The sequence below is a fragment of the Marmota marmota genome, unplaced genomic scaffold (genome assembly GCF_001458135.2).
Source record: "Marmota marmota marmota unplaced genomic scaffold, marMar, whole genome shotgun sequence".
Lineage (NCBI taxonomy): Eukaryota > Metazoa > Chordata > Mammalia > Rodentia > Sciuridae > Marmota > Marmota marmota.
In genome coordinates this window covers 13,033,471-13,046,978 of record NW_026000169.1, presented here as the reverse complement: position 1 = coordinate 13,046,978, position 13,508 = coordinate 13,033,471, and positions in this window count along the sequence as shown.

The window sequence follows — 13,508 nt, the reverse complement described above, 5'->3', positions numbered from 1 at the left end:
GGTTTTTAAAAGTCTTGATAAAGTTATTTCTATCTAGGTAATAAAATTAGAAACAAAGTGAAGGGATATTTGCCACATGAGTTAAGAAAGTTAAAAATCAGCTGGGTACAGTAACGTATGCCTGTAATCCCAGTCACTTGGGAGGCTGAAGCAGGAGTATCGCAATTTCAAAACCAGCCTCAGCATTCTACTTAGCTAGGCCCCAAGCAACTTAGTGAGAATTGGTCTCAAAACTAAAAAACAAAACCAAACAAAATAAAAAAGGACTGGGAATGTGACTAGGTAGTCAAGTGTCTCTGGGTTCAATCCCTATCCCTGGTACCAAAAAAAGAAAGAAAAAAGAAAAAGACAGTTATTAAAATAAATAGCAGCTACATTTAAGACACAAGGAAGTATTTCTGGGGGGGGGGCAGAAAGAGAGTCAGTGAAGGATTTTGGTTGCTGGCAATGCGTTCTTTTGACCCTATATTTGTTGTCTGCACATTTGTTTTATTATCGCCAGTTAAACTGGACATTTTTATTTTATATGATTTTTCTTATGTGTTTTGTTTTCCAGTTAAAATAAACAACTTAAATTAGCTAATCAAAAGCTGAAAGGGTGCTGAGCTATAATTCTTTTTCCCAGTGCTTGGGGTTGAACCCAGAGCCTGCAAAGCCTCCCACATGCTAAGCCACTCAGGCTCTGTTACTGAGCTACCCCACAGCCCCAGCTAAGTTTCTGACTAAAATAGTAATGATCATAGTTCTCATTTACTAAGAAGGTGCTGTATTCTAGGTGCCAGACACAGAACTTTATACTGTCTCATTTCGGTTGCCCTGAATAAAAATATCAGCTGTGTATTGTTATCAGCATTCTAAAGATGAGGACATCACGCTTTTAGAAAGGTAATCCCTCAAATTTTCATAATTTAGTCATCTGCCTGAACTCTCACTGCTAGACAGTAGGGAGGCAGGATTAGAATTCAGGAGTGTTTCAAGTAGGTTTAGTGCACATACCTGTAATCTCAGTGACTTGGGAGTCTGAGGTAGGAGTATCACAAATTTGAGGCCAGTTTGAGAAATTTAGGGAGCTTCTGTTTCAAAAATAAAAAGGTACAGCCAAGTTCAGTGGTGCATACCTGTAATCCCAGAGGTTTGGGAGGATGAGACGGGAGGATTATGGGTTCAAAGCCAGTCTCAGCAATTAAGAGAGGCCCTAAGCAACTCAGTGAGGCCCTATCTCTAAGTAAAATACAAAAAAGGGCTGGGGATATGGCTCAGTGGTTGAGTGCCCCTGAATTCAATTCCCAGCATCATAAATAAGTAAGTAAGTAAGTAAGTAAGTAAATAAATAAATAAATAAATAAATAAATAGAAGGGTCTAGGGATATAGCTCAGTGGCAAAGTGCTCCTATGTTCGATCCCTAGTACCTCTCTGCGTCAAAAAAAAAAAAAAAGAATTCAGAGTTTTACTTCAAAACTGGTCTTCTTCTTTATGAGACTATCTAAGTCGGTGCTTAGTTTACTGATGGAATTTTCCAGGGACATAAACTTTATACAATAATCTTCGATTTATTTTTATTGATAAATAGATTTTTAAAAACAGTGAGAGAGACAATGCTCAGGTATTTACCAAAAAATCCTAGGTCTTAGATTTCTCCTGTGCAGTGTCACCCCACCCTCTGTGTCTCTCTCACAAGGACATGTGTCATTGCACTTAGGACCTGCCCAAATCATCCAGGCTAAGCTGCCCATTTCAAGACCCTTACTTAATCATATTTGCAAAACCCTTTTTTGCCATCTAAGATAAAATTGACAGGATCCAGGAATTAGAACAAGGATATCTTTGGGGGACCAAACTTCAGTGTATGCTACTTTTATTCTTTAGGTTTTTAATCATTGAACTAGTTTCCAAAATCTGTATAAATGAAGGAAATATTTCTAAAGTGAAAGTGAAAAAAAACCTAACTTATTTTTCTTATTTATAATAGCTTCTCCTATTTTATGTATACTTTCCCAATTTTATTTAATATTTGGCTTCTGTTTTTACTCTTTTTAAATATGTTGTTTTATTATGTATTTAAGTCATCAAAGGATAAATATGATAAACTGAATAAAAATATATCTATAAGTAATTCATGCTTTCATATATTCTTTGCTAATAACTACTTTGTTAAAATCTACTGTAGTTTTATTCAGACCTCAGCCTTGCTTTACTTTTTTTTGGTTCCGGGGATTGAAATCAGGGGTGCTATCCACTGAGCCACACCCCCAGCCCTTGTTTATATTTTATTTTGAGACAGGGTCTCACTAAGTTACTCAGGGCCTTGACAATTTGCTAAGGCCTGACTTTGAACTTGCCGTCCTCCTGCCTCAGTCTCCCCAGCCGCTGTGATTATAGATGTGCAACACAGTGTCCAGCTTGCTTTTTTAAAATAAGATTTATTTACTTTTTGTACACATTTATTTAAACAATAAGAAAGTGTGGATATAAATAAAGTTCCTGCTTATGTACAGATGAGAGAGTGCCTTTAATCACCAGGTGTCTAAAACTCCATCATATTACAAGAATAATATTATGTAATTTTTGTCATATTAGACGTAATCCCAGAATTCATAATGAAAATCATCCTCCCTCTTCTCTCAGATTTTTCTCTCCTTTCAGAAGTTCTTGAAAGAAAAGAATGGAAGAAAGTCACGTAGAAAAGTACTTGAAGGAGTTTGCCAACACCCCCAAACATTTTCTTGCTCCAAGTTCTTTCATTGACTGAGTCTTCCAAGGTGCCACCAATGTCCTGGGACAGAGAGGGACCATTGTGGTTAAACAAGTGGGTGAAACTGAGGGTTCTCGTCTGGATCTCAGAGGGAGGCCTGGTGCCCTGTGCAAATATGGATAAACCTTGGTACTTGCAAATTACTGGTTTTGGATTCCTTAAACCAAGCTGTGCTTTTTTCACTGGATATGTGAGGGAGGCTCCGTGCAAAGTCATACAGCTTTTTCTTTCCGGTTGTGTCCCTGTTATAGCCACAGCAAAATATCTTGGAGTTTGGCTTTGAAAGGCTAATGTCCAGCATGATGTGTGTGGACGGTGCCATTTAAACTGATGTGCTGTAGACATTACTGAAGTATTGAATCCTTCACGTTTTCTTTCCCTCTTGTCCTCATTTTTTTTTTAACCCTGGGACTAAGATGTAGGGATATTCTGGAGAAGAACAGAGCATTAAAAGATGCATGAACTAGGCTATAATAATTAGGTTTTAATTTTATAAAAGGACTTCAAATATATATTTGCTTTATTTTCCTTCGTTTTGTACTTCTGAGAAATTGTTCATCCTTCTAAATGTCAAATTTGAAGTCCTCAGTTATGAAACTGTTATGAACAATTGTAAAAACATAATGTAAGTATGATAGAAACACAATATTTTCGCAACCCTAACTCAGTTGACCCTCAACCATATGTCTTCTCTGTGCTTATGCATAAGTGTATATTCATATTTATGAATGACAGAGAGGCAAACAGAGAGGATGAACTTCCTGTCACTCCAGTACTTACAAACACTCCAATGGCACCACTACTTATGATGGTCTACAAATGCCTCTGTGATCTGATCCACACTGACCACTTCATTCCCATTAGCAGCAGCCTACCCCTCAGAAGCTCTGATCAACCTCTTCCTCTCCCCTCTGTTGCCTAACCTCACACCTGCTGTCCCTTCTGCTTGGAATGCTTTTGTCCCAGATCATTGCCTGGCTCTCTCTAGCTATTCAGGTTCCAGATCAAATGGCATGCTCAGCAAGAGGCCTTCCCTCCCTACCCTTCCCAATGTTGCCCTGCCCTTCACTCTCTCCAGCAGGAAAACTGTGTTCTCCATAATTCTTACCCTCTACATAAAATTCTGTTCTGTTTATTTTCTTATCTTTTGATCATCTGTCTCTCCCTCGTGAATGTAAGCTTATTTTTGTTGTTGCTGTTGTTGATCTCTGTACATCCAGCTCCTAGAATTGTGACTAATGTGCTGTAGACATTACTGAAGTATTGAATCTTTCACACTTTCTTTCTCTCTTGTCTTCATTTTTTTTTTAACCCTGGGACTAAGATGTAGGGATATTCTGGAGAAGCACAGAGCATTCAAAGATGCATGAATTAGGTCATAATAAAAGGTCCTCCAGCAGAAAATGAGGGAAATGGTTGGAATGGAGGACTTGGGAATAAAACTAACACCTCCCCTTTGGCCCACCACCTTCCTACCCCCCACCTCAATCCCATCAGGAATGGCAAAGCTAAGAAACATCTTTTTGACCATCTTTCCTCTCAACATACACTGGAATATGAAACACATGAATGATTTAATGGTCCAGGGCTGTGGCCCATGGCTCATAGATGCACTCCAGGCGCAGCATCATTGAGTAAGCTGGACAGAGGGTGCTGCTCCTACAGCCATATTGCAAATGCTCTGCTCTTGTTCCCAACCTGGAAGGGGCTGGTATGGTGAATGGCTCCAGGTAAGAGAGAAGGCAGGGCCAGAGGAGACTGCAGTGGGCACAGCCTGCCTCAGGGGTCTGTGTTTTTCTGCCCCGAAGGTAGAGCTGAAATGAAGGTTCCTAACTAAATAGAATTGAGTGGTGGAGAGCAGTGATCATGGTGAGCTGTCTCTGCCCAGGCTGAATGGCTTTCATTATTGCTCAATTTCAGTTAGGTTTAAAGCAGACAGATTGTCTCCTTTAGTCCTTTCCCACCCCTTTCAGAAGGTATCCAGAAGTCTAGAAATTGATATAATGAAAAGAAAGTTCAGCAGCTGCATCTTATTTTGGGCTATCCTCTCCTTCTCCTTGGTCCTGGCCTCGCCCAGCTTCTGTGGCCTGCTGTGGTATTGCCAAGGGCACTGTGCAGAGTGGCAGAGAAGATCTGAGGCCATGGCAGGCCTTCCCGGGTGGAGTGCACATTAGTCACTTACTAAGATAAGCTAGGGCCAGGTCTTTTTTTAAGTGGAGCAGGTGAGGAATGTTCCAAAGCCTTCTGGTGGCCTGGCCAATGATGATGCCTATTTCTGCTTTACCCATGAGCCCCCAAATCTAATGCACATTTGCTCCTTCTTTCAGATCCGGTGGGGAGGGATGAGATTGAATTACTCTGGAAGGAAGGAGCTTATGCAATAAACCAGATTCTCCATTTGTTGCGGGGGTTGTGTTTGCCTTGGTGGTTATGTGGAAGACACAGAAATCTCAGAAACGGGGATGGTACTCCTGCTGCATGGTTCCATTTGTGAGGCCAGGAATCCGAGATCACTGCATTTCTTCCCAGCCTAAAACAGCCTTCAGAATGCATGGGTGTCAGACTAGTTAACTGTCATTGGAAATTTTCTTTAGATTCCCTTTTTGCTCTTTTCTTGTGTGTTAGTGATTATGGGACACCTCCAGTGTGGTCCACTGCAACCCCATACTGGCAAAAGGATTGACACCATGCTGCAAGGCTTGAGGACCTGATGGAGAAGAGAAGAATCCCATTATTTGCTTAACAACCCTTTTGGTGCAGCTTGGAAGGGCTGAAATCCTTGGGGGCTCTTTAGAAGTATAGCATGTCTCTCTCCAGAGGACCAGTCCAGCTTTGAAAAGGACCACTGAAAGCACAGGCAAATGACTGGGCAGGAATAGCCCAAGCTTATTGGCAATAGAGACATTAGGAACAGAGTCTTAAAACCAATCCCACTTTGAAGACCTGGAATAGGTAGGACTGTCATTTCTGATTGCAGATCTGATGCAACAATGAGAAAGCCCAGTACACACTAGTTTCAGAGAAGATTTGTTGTGTTAGCCAGAAACCAGACTTCAGTTAAAAGTCTGAAATCTACCAGAAATTTCTCTGAGATAGCACATTCTGGAAATTGCTCTCTAATTGAAGGTGAACTGCAGGCATTTGTGTCCTTAATGGTGTAAGCTGGGTGGAGATACATGAGAAAGGACTCGAGAAAGGACTCCTCACTGTCACATGAGGTCATAACTGCATTGCTGATCTGGGTAGCTAGTCAGACAGAATAATACAACACCTTTCCTCTTGTACATCTGGCCTTTATTTTCAGATTCAAAGAAAGGAAATAGGATGGATAGGAGGTAGTAATAAGGAGCATAGGTTGAGCCTTTGAATGCTCCAAACACTCTTCCCAGCACATTATAGTTACTAATGCATGTGAGCCTTACAAGGAACATGTGAGGGAGGTGCTCTGTAACTCCCCTTTGTGGGTGATAGAACTTAGGAAGAGAGTAGTCAAGGAATTTGTCCAAGTATATCTAGCTGGTAAGTGGTAGCAAAACCTAGACTTGGATCTCAGGCAAAGGGACTGATCTAGAGTCTGTTTTTAACCACTGAACCACACTGAGTCAGAGAGGAAGCTCCCTTGGGGAGTACAGCTGCCAGCATTGTCTATCAACACCAAGGTATATTCTCAAACAACAGGCTGTTTGCTCTGCTCCTAGTGTTTCCTGGTCACACTTGCAGCCAGCTCCTCTGTACATGGGCTCTGGGGAGCTCCCATCACCTTATACTTCCTCCACTCACTCTGGATCATTGAGGTTGGGAGAAGATGAGCAACTTTTATTTTATTTCATTTTAAAAGAAACAGAGAGAAAATATCCTGGGACATATTAATAAAATTAATGTGGAGGTTTCACCCAGAAGACAAAAACAAAAACCAACAACGAGTTCTTGCCTAGCCCTCCTGCAGAATACTGAACAGGGGTTTCCACGCTGTTGAAATTAGGACATGCACAATTGTGGACCCCAAACTTTTAAATTCATATGGTAAAGAATCAAGAAAAGGGGGGGGGAAGAAAAGCCAAAAATTTGTGTTACAAAGGAGTAAAAAAAGAGAATGTTGAGTTGAATGACCCTGAGGGAGTCACTTAACTTCATCTGGCTTCAGTTCTTTCTTCCATAATATGAATTAGAAAGATTCCTTCTAGCTCTGACACAATAATTTTAAGTTAAGAAATAACTATTTTCTTTTAAGGAGAAATTACAAGAGTAAACTAGAAGAGGTTGCAGTAAAATCTTATTTTTCCCTTTCATACTTTTTCTTATTTACATGAAATAGTAAAGAAAATAATTTTTGACTCTTGGTAACAAATGCCAAAATTTAAAACCTAGCAGAAAAGGATTTCTTCCTTTTGCTTTATATCTAAGGGCCCCAAATGCACTCAGGGAATAGTACAAAATATAGAGCGTGGAAGGGAATCTGGGGGTAGTAGAAGAGAAATACTATCTCAAAAAATATTAAAAATTCAGTAATTTATAAAACTCTCATCTAACACCTAATTCCTAATTTAAAAAAAAAAAAAGAGTTCATGAGCCTTCAATAAAACCTAGCTTTCCATGGAACAGTGTAGAAGCCCCAGTGCTTATCTTTAAGTACCTCACATGTCCATTCACTCAGACCTTCCTGCTCTTTCTCATCCTGAAGCTGCTTTCCTCTTAGAGGAGGAGTGTACACAAAGCCCTGCAGGCAGGTATCAGAGGTTTCCATGCCATCTCCCTGGCCCCTCCCCTGGTTTGGGTTTCTTCTTTCTTCTCATGAAAGAACTGCAGAGGAAGTGAGTGTGTTTGGGCCAGGAGGGGAGGAGGTGTGGGCTGAGGGGCCGTGGTCCCATCTCTACTTTGACCTCAGAGATTTTTGACTGTGGATGGAGTGTCTGCTCGAGGTTAAGTCAGAGCCCATGACATTGCTCATCAAGGAAGGGGGGGGGGGCAACTCTTCCCCCACAGGATAGTTTGGTCACGTCTGTATTTAAGGTCTATTTTTAATTCATGAGCATGCTATGAAGCTAAATCTCATCTATCTTAGCTCTTTAGAGTACCCAGGATGTCAATTTATAGAACTCCACATTTAGGTTGGGACAGACTGGGCTTGCATATTTAGTCCACTTCTAGCACCACCCCATAGGGCCCTGGGGACAGGCAGTGTGGCTTGGTAAGAACAGCTTTGAAAAAGATCTCTGAAGATTTTATCTTGTGGATGCCAGAGCTGACCTTGATTGTGTGGACATGGAACTGTAAAATTCAAGGGTATCACTTTGCCATGAGCCATCTATTTTCACACAAAGGTCCTTACCAGAGCTTTGCCAGGGTCCTGCCCCTCCATAGAATCTGAATTACTGTGCTGGGCAAGGCTCAGGGACAGAGCTAATGGATACGTAGAAAGAAAATAACTCTGCCAGCTGGATTCCAAGAAAAAAGTCACATGAATTTGTACAAACATGTGATTCAGAGTCTCCAAGGCAAAGATGGTGGAGTTGCCCTTCCCAGTGTAACAAAGCATTCTTTAAAGCATTTGCTACCTTTTTAATTCCTTTAAAGGTCGCAGGAAGTATTTATTATCATGGAAAGCACCTATATCTGAAGGTGTAGGGGAATGGCCACAGATTGGTTCTGGGCTCTAAAAATCTTATTCTGGCTGTGACATATCATTCCTCTAGGTCACTGAGCCTCAGGATTCCCAGATGCCAGGACTTGGAAGCTCTAATCTAGTTTTCCCAGTAAATAGAGATCACGACTGGGGAAGAAACATAAGAAAACAATTGGCATTGCACTTTCCAATGTTTGCAGGGGTCAGAGGGACTGTTGTTGTCCTTAGTCTACCGAAGACAGAAACCACTGTGTATTTCTGCAGAGTGCTCTGCTATAGGGATTTTAGGTGCTACCACTCTTTTCCCGGTTTCCTGAATTTCTATGTGATAGTTTATCATCATCAACATCATCCTCCCCATAGGTAGCATAGGCCATAGGCACTGTTCCAAATCTCTTACTTTTAATAATTCATTCATTCTTCACAAAAACCCCATCATTATCCTTCAAAGAGGCAACTGAGTTGGGGAGGCACAAAGGAAGTTTTTGGCTTTCCCAAGACCCCATTGGAATTCAACCCAGGCATCCTGGTTCCAGAATTGTACCTTTCATGATCATGATGTGTAGCCTCTCAAATGCATACAGACTCTGAATTCAAGGGCTCCTTAAAATATCATTCTGGGATTTTAATTTAATTACCCAAGTGTAATTAAACAGGACCACATGTTTGCATATTATATTTTGTATTAAAATATGTAGACTATACATAAGAGGTTTCTTTACTTAAATTTTATTTTTATTGTTACCTCGAAGTGGTAATTTATAGGTATTTCAATTCTACTCCTTTCTTTAGTCACTTAACTTTTCTATTTTTCACCCTGTCTCCAAAATTTCCTAAATCAGAAGTGCTTTTAGACAGAGAAGAGGCCAGAGGACAGATAAGAAAGGACAATGACACCATTAGAAGTCTCTATTGGTTTGGTAAATTCCCATGATTTTCAGTCGGAAAATTTTTTTTTTCATAAGAGCTTTTGGGTAGTGTTTGAATGAAGCCATTGTAGAAAGAGAGGATACACTATTTTATCAACAGTTTTCAGAGAAGATTATTTTCTATTCTGCAGAAATAAGGATTTTACAAGTTCCCTTGGTAATTTCTTTCATATCTTACACATTTATAGTTAGGAACTTCTTCCTAATGTCTATTCCAAATCCTTCCTTTATAGCCAGTTTGCAGTGAGAAAGAAAATGGATTTGTAATGTCAAGTCCATGCCTGTGTTGAGCTTTTGAGCTATTGTCCTTGCAGTAAGTATAAGTAAATCTTGTTCATTTTTGGATGCAAGTTTTATTAAAACTTGTACTTCCTCCACAAGGAATCTAATCTTCTCATTTTAGATGAACTTGAATCTCAGTTTGTTTCCTATGAACAAGAAATCAAAAGTTGATTTTTTCCACATTATTTAAAAATCAGTAGAGTCTCCAAATTACAAGACCTAAAATTTTTCCCTGTAATGCACAAGTAGCTCCTTAGAAGAAGCTTGGACCCAAAGACTGAAGGGGGTCTTCAAATAACCTTGCAGAAATCCCTACTTTAAAAGCCAGAATAGAAAGCCCCTTTTATACTCAGCTTTTTGAAACTCAGTGAACTGAATATTATGAGACCTGAGTCACATTTTCACCCAAAACTAAGCACAGCAAAATCTCTTGCCTTCTGAGTTTGGCAGCTGCTGTCCAAAGATACGTGCACTGAATCTGGTAAATTTGTGTCCAAGACACGGAGGCATTAAGGGAAGTGGGAGGGAGAGCAGGGGCAAAGAGAGACACAGCCTCTTGCCTCTTGTCTCCACGCTGCCTAGGTATGTGACTCAGGCAGTTGAAACACTTGCACTTTACTAATTTCAGAGACCCTTTCTGAAAGCTTTTCCTAAGACTCACATGTTATTGAGCAGGCAAAGAAATGTGACCCCACCTCACCTAGTCACGTAGCTGGTCCCAGGTGAGAAAATGTTTGTGGCAGGAAGAAATAAGAAAAGGGCCTGAGGAATCCTTGAAAGACCATAAGGTCCATGGGGAGGACAGAACAGGCTGTCCCCCTCCTCTCTGTAGCTGTTCTCCCCAGAGCTGCTGTGGCAGCAGAGCCAGATGGAAATGTCACCTAACGCAGAAGTGTTTTATTCGTCCTGGTCCACACCCCTGTCTTACACTGTGAAAGCTCCCTGGCAACAACAAGCAGTGGTTCTTTTCATTTTTAATTGAATCCTAAGAGGTATATTTTTTTATAGAGGTGCCAGCTTTAAGTAATTACTAGAATCCCCAACAGGGCTAATCAGAGATTCATAGAAAATAAAGATGGAGGAGAAGACCTTACCCAATGGGTTTCTGCCACTCTGCTCAGAAGGTTTTTGCAATCCAGGGTAGAGATCACAGTTCTTGGCATTGCAGGCTATTAATAGGAGTCTTGAAATAAATCCTTGCCTAGTGAGATAAGAGAAACTGATTTCACTGCCTGGGTATCTCTCCTCTGACGACCAGACACCTCCCATTTTCATCAGCTGTTTATCAAAATCAGATTAGTAAAAGGATAATCAGATCAGAATTGTTTATGTCTGCCTCAGTCTTGAATTACAAATGACTTTCATGTGCCTTTGGAGCAAAGTATCATGACCTATAGATGAACTAACCTTTGTATTCCCTGCATCTTGTACTGAACTTTCAAGTCTCCGAAGACCACAAGCATTAAATCTCATTGTTGATTAGGTAGGATAGGTGAGGCTAGCTCCATGGGGGCTGTGGGTGTGTGGGTACTATAGAGATTCTATCTCTCTGATAAGTCATAAGTCACTAATGGGTTATTTCAAGCTCTCCCAAGTGGAAGACAATGGAGCATTTAGTAGGTTGTGGAGTTACGTAAGAAGTCTCTTTCCAAACAAAGAGGAGGCAGGACACCCGCCAAAGGGTTGAGCACTGGAGGCTGTGTGGTCTGGTGGTTCCAGGGAGAGACATGGGCCAGGGCTTCCTGGGTTCAGCTACCAGCCGAGACTGTGACTCAGGGGGCAGCACAGCCAAGTCTCTTGGCTGGAGGCAGATAGACTGTAAAACCAGGAGAGACAAAACCACAGGTCTGTGCTCAAGGACTGGGGGGATGGGGTAACACATTTTGGAAATTAACAACAACAACAAAAAGATTACCCTGTTAAGTTATATTTTGGGACTTTTTCAGCAAGAAACGAGCATTAACCCTGCTTAGTGGCATTAACCCTGCTCTGGGCGGCAGTGTGAAGCCAAGCCAAAGTCTGAGGGTGTTCTGTGGGGGGTGAATAGAAAAGCTGGGGGTCCCAGAGAAGCTTCTCAACTTTGGTGAGTTGTATCCATGAGTAATGGTCAGGGAGCCAGGCGCCGGGGCCAAGAGGTTCTGCATGGATTCTTCTCTCTGCTCATCCTGCCTTCCACAGTAAAATGCCCTTTGAAACAGTGGAGGGAAAACCCCTCCCTCTGATTTTCTGGATGCCTCCCTTCCACCAGTCTGAGCTGAGGTTTGCTCCAATGTATCGAGCAGCTGGCTTAGCTGCAGATGCAAAAGCAAGAGCTAGGCTAATGGGAAGTGTCCTCCAAGTCCCATGGGCTCTGCAGCTATATGAGAACCCTGGGCAATCAGAGTAGGTGGCTACGTGGCTGGGTATGAAGGACTCTTGGATAAGTCTCTGCCTGATTTCTATGAATCTGAAAGCTTTACTGATCTTTAGTTGTGGCCTAGTAAAGTGAAACAAGTGCCCACCGGGATATCTGTGTTAACCGCTAGCATTTGAATTAGCAGCATCTTAATAGAGTCTAATGAAAACGGACGGAGGGACAGGGTGACTCTGCAGTGTGTGTGTGTGTGTATGCAGCGGGGGGGGGGGGGGGGGTCTTCTTCTTCTGAAGAGTAGAGATTGCCCAAGAGAGGGGAAAGATATAGATCTGGAAGTTTTGGTAACTGGATTGGTGATTTTTCCCAGAGCTGTCTGGAGCAACTTTAAAATCAGGTGGCAAGTGGGTGTGAGTTTGCACCAGGATGGCTGTTCTTACTCCAACCCAGCCAGGCCAAATGGAATCCAGGTTTTCATTTGTGGTCACCTCACCCAGCCCCCAAATTTGCTCATGATGTCACTCCTCCCTACAGTTGTCTAAGTGCATGTTCCCAGCCACTGGTTAAACAGTCAAGCTCAGAGTCTCAGATTCTTAACTTCCCTGTATTAAAACAAAGCAAGCCTTCTCTCTTTTTGAAAGGGTACACCAACCTTTTGTCACTTTATTGCTCTCTAGAGGGGAAATTAATGGAAGAATAAAGCTATCTGAGGCAAAGCTATCTGAGGGAATGATATGTGAGTTCTATCCTGAGTGGAAGGGAATTTAAAATAATCTGTTGAGGTCAGTGTGACTTGAACTTCACGTTTCTCCATTTTGGTCTCTGTCTGTGACAGTCCACTCTGGTTGGCACATCGCTTTCAGGTCTTCCCTAGGACACTGATGGTCTAACAGATCTGTGTGTTTAGGAAGATGTAGGAGACCAATTGGGGGAGGATGTCACAAGATTACAGTTATTTTCTCTGTTCACATCGCCCCTTCCCCTGTGGTTCTTGAGTTATCCTCTCACTCCCTACAGTCACCCCTGATCAGGCAGAGTAAGACAGTGAGAGTTTCTGGGGAGAAGGGTCTTGGCAGGAAGTCAAATAGAGTAGATGGGATGCCTTGCTCAGAGAGGGGTACTCCAAAGTCTCCAGGTTCAGGACTCCAAAGTGCCACTTGACCTCTTATGATTCAGTCTCCTCTTGGGGTGTTGCCCAAGTCTCCCCTACAATTCCTGGCAGCATCAGGTGGACCTTCACCCCATTGCAGGGGCCCTCCCTCCCTTTCCAGCAGGCTTCTATGTGCAAAAGAGAGCTCCAATATGGGTTCCAGAAGACTCTAGGCCTCATTCCCTGCTACTTCAGAGAAGGTTGTTATACCAACGACTTCCTATCTCTGAAACCTTTGCCTTTGGATTACTGGTGGTATCTGCTTTTTCCATTACCAATGAATATATGTCCTACATCCCATTGATTAAAGAATTTTTCTAATCAGTTTCCCAAACAAAAAGGATTACCTCTGAGCACCCATGCTTTGATATATATATATATATATATATATATATATATATATATATATATATATATATA